The 3450-nt window shown below is 44.4% G+C and overlaps 1 protein-coding gene across 1 annotated transcript in view; it reads right to left on the minus strand.

Annotated features, from left to right (window-relative positions):
* The window catches only part of LOC117181193 (chondroitin sulfate N-acetylgalactosaminyltransferase 1), a gene marked incomplete at its 5' end in the record, with an annotated part of 139380 nt that overhangs the window by 11946 nt on the left and 123984 nt on the right, over positions 1-3450 (minus strand). The window lies entirely within an intron of this gene.

Here is a 3450-nt window from a genome sequence, read left to right on the forward strand (position 1 = left end):
GTGGTAAAATTTCAGCCACAACCACGTCTCACGACCGTGAGATAGGTGGTTACAGTCTGTAAAGGAATCAATACGACGATCCAGCAAAAGCCTCGTGCACCCCAAGAACACGGAACGACCCAAGGACTACCGCTTTCTGCATTTTTCCCGCAAGTGTTTTAGCATATTGTTGACATGCAGGGATTCTTTTTAGGCCATTAGAAAGTGAAAGCTTGGCACCTCGAAGAGCGCCGATGATAAGGACGATTAGTTTAACAGAATATTCCGGGGCAATTGTTGCAACTCCCTTACAAGGTCTCGATACCTGTCTTTCTTTTGATTCTCCTTGGTTATGATATTTTTATCAGCTGGTGCCGAAAATTCGATAACGAACATGGTTCGCTTCTCAAAGTCAAGAAGAACCATGTCATGCCTCGAGTGAGCAACAGAAACAATTGTCGAGAACATAAAGTTGCAGTATATGCAGCACTTCCCATTCTCGACAATTGACTCAATTTCCCAAGGAGCATTTAGAGGAGCGATATTAAGGTTAATGCCGTAAGAGTGACAGAGATGGTAATAAAGCACTCTTAATGCCGCATTGTGCCATTGAATGTAGGTCGTTCCCGCGTGAGTTGGTCAACTAGATAGTATGTGAGCTAAATGCTCGGGGTGTGCATGGCACGCCCTGCAGCTATCATCGGGAATGTCTTGGCTAAAAATGTGGCGACGATATGTTAAGGTGGAAATGACACCTACTTGGAATGCAAAAATGAAACCCTCCGTACCAGACTTCAGTCCGGGCGATTTAAGGAAAGCAAACGTTAGCTCACAAGACATTGACTGATCCTTCACATTTCTGTGAAAGATGCCGTGCATCCTCTTATCACGAAATTTTTTCTCTTGTGCTTTCTTAATCCGGGCTATCAGGAGTGAGTACTCGAGATAGATAAGATTTGATGCATTTTGCTCACCCCTGATACTCAAGTCAAGTCCGAGTGTTTGAGCAGCCTCCTCCGCTGCTTTGTAAAAAAATGCTCCTTTGGCCACTTCTTCGTGATTGCCCGACCATTTTAAGAAGAGGGTCTTTTCCATTTGCAACTCTATGTGTTGTACCCAGAATAATCCTCTTATGAAGACATTCAAGACTCAATATTCCGCGACCCCATTGACGGCGTGAGATGTACAGTCGCGGAACAGAAGACTTAAGATGCATGCTTTTGTTCATGTGCATAACCTTTCTTGTCCCGATATCGTGGGATCTGAGCTCGTTCTTCGTCCATAGAACTATTCCAAATGAATAGAGTAGTACCGGGACGACAAGCATGTTCGTTGCAGATACTTTGTTCCTGGCCGACAGTTCGGAAGACCAAATCTGTCGGATGAGACGTTTGTATTTGCTTCGGAGAGTATCCTTTATCGATGTCACATCCTGAATGCGGCTCTGTGGCACGCCCAGGCATGTATAAGTCTCTCCAGCGCAAATGTGTCGTATAGCGCTTCTATCAACGAGCTCAGGATCTTCAGGGATGCTATTAAGTTTTCCTCGCTTCAAATAAACTTTGGCGCATTTTTCTAACCCAAATTCCATTCCAATTTCCTTAGTATATCGTTCGACAATCCCTAGAGCTATATGTAGTTGCTCTTTGTTTTTAACATAGATCTTAAGATCGTCCATGTAAAATACATGAGTGATCTTGTAATTTCGATCTGTAGGTTTGCCGCACAAGTTCCTGTCGGAATGGCGAAGTGCTAGAGATAGTGGCAATAATTTAAGGCAAAATAGAAGTAGGCTCATATTATTGCCATGAAAGACACCTCTTTGTTAGATGTCACACGATTTTTTCCAGATGAGATCGTAAATCTGGTTTTCCAAATCGGAATCAATCTCTCTAAGCCCCTAACTATTTGCGGATGAACCTTTAAGATTTCCAAAAGACAGATGATAAGTCTATGGGCGATCGAATCGAAAGCTTTCCAAGAATCAATCCAGGCCATCGATAGGTCACGCTGGTAGAATGCTGCATCTTTGCAGACAGATCTATCGATGAGCAGGTTCTCCCGACATCCGCCTACGCCTTTCTTTGAGCCTCGTTGTTCACACATTTCTTGCCACACAGGTTCAATAGCCCGAACAATCCTATTATTTAGGATAGCTGTGAATATCGTATAAAGTGTGTTCAGACAAGTTATTGGCCTGTAATTCTTCGGGTCAGCTAAGTTGCCTATTTTCGGCTAGAGTATTATGCGCGCTTCCACCAATCACTCTGGAATCGGCTCTTCCGACTTCAAATGTGAGGTGAAAATACGGTCCAAATACTGATGGGTTAAAGAAAAATTCTTGCACCAGAAGGTTTTGATACAATATGGTTCCGGTGCGGAATACTTCTTCATTCCTCATAATACTTTTTTCACCTCCTCGGTAGTGGTGGGTGGGCATTCTTTATCTGGTGTTATGAGAGCAACACATAACTCCTTGAAGCTATTTATATTTTCTAAGTCTTCGTCCAGTCTATGCTGCACTTCGTAGACTTCTCTCCGAAATACTTCGACCTGCTCTGGTTTGGTTGGGTGCTCGACAGTAACTGGAGGGTCTTAGAAGAGTCGAGATTCTCTCAACAATATGCTGCCTGATGGTCAGCAGCTTTGACTTGTTAAATGTGTGATAACGGGTCCGGAGTTCGCGCGCGAACTTTTGAACCTTGGCGGTAAAATTCCTGCCAGATGTGATGTAGTCAATCACACACTGAATGCAGGATTCGTACTCTCTTGCCCAGCCTATCTTTATAGCAAGTTGATGCATTCGTCTTTTGGTCTTATGATCAACCGTTGGTTTTGTTTTACGGTTCGCATCGGCCAAAGATCTCGCTGCATTATACACACAATAATTGATAGCCCAGAGGTCGAATTCTTCGGAAAAATGTCCACGAAGCTCGTCATCCATTTTAGCCAGATTTTTAGGCTTGAGAGAAACCTTGGTGTTGATGTTTCTCCGGGTCGTAAAGCATCGCTCTTCCTCTGTTGGATGCCTGCCCACAGTTGGTCTTATTGCCGCCTCTCTTTCTCTGTTGTCGACTTGTTCTAGCTGTGGTAGAGTAGGCGCTCCGCTTACATATCCCCTTTTTCACAATAGTTCAGCATGGTTTCACAGACATTGCTGCGAAAAGTACAATAGCTCAGGGTGTTTCTCGCACCACAGAGCATGCATCCGTGCCATGTAACCCCGTTCAGGGGCCACAATCGCAAAGTAGCACTCTAGTAAGCCGTGATTCAGTCGCTCCATCCATCCAAAGGTCACGAGATCCCGCCGATCCATCGCATTGAAACCATTTTCATTGGCTCCCTAAGCTCTAGATTGGTCAGCATTGTTGGCTTACCCATTGTCGGGAACTCTGCGCGTTCTGCTGTTTTGAACCGCACTTACTACACTTATGTTTGGTGTTGTCATTGTTGTTCCCACGAGAAGCTAGG

The sequence above is a fragment of the Belonocnema kinseyi genome, chromosome 10, assembly GCF_010883055.1.
Source record: "Belonocnema kinseyi isolate 2016_QV_RU_SX_M_011 chromosome 10, B_treatae_v1, whole genome shotgun sequence".
Taxonomy (NCBI): Eukaryota; Metazoa; Arthropoda; class Insecta; order Hymenoptera; family Cynipidae; genus Belonocnema; species Belonocnema kinseyi.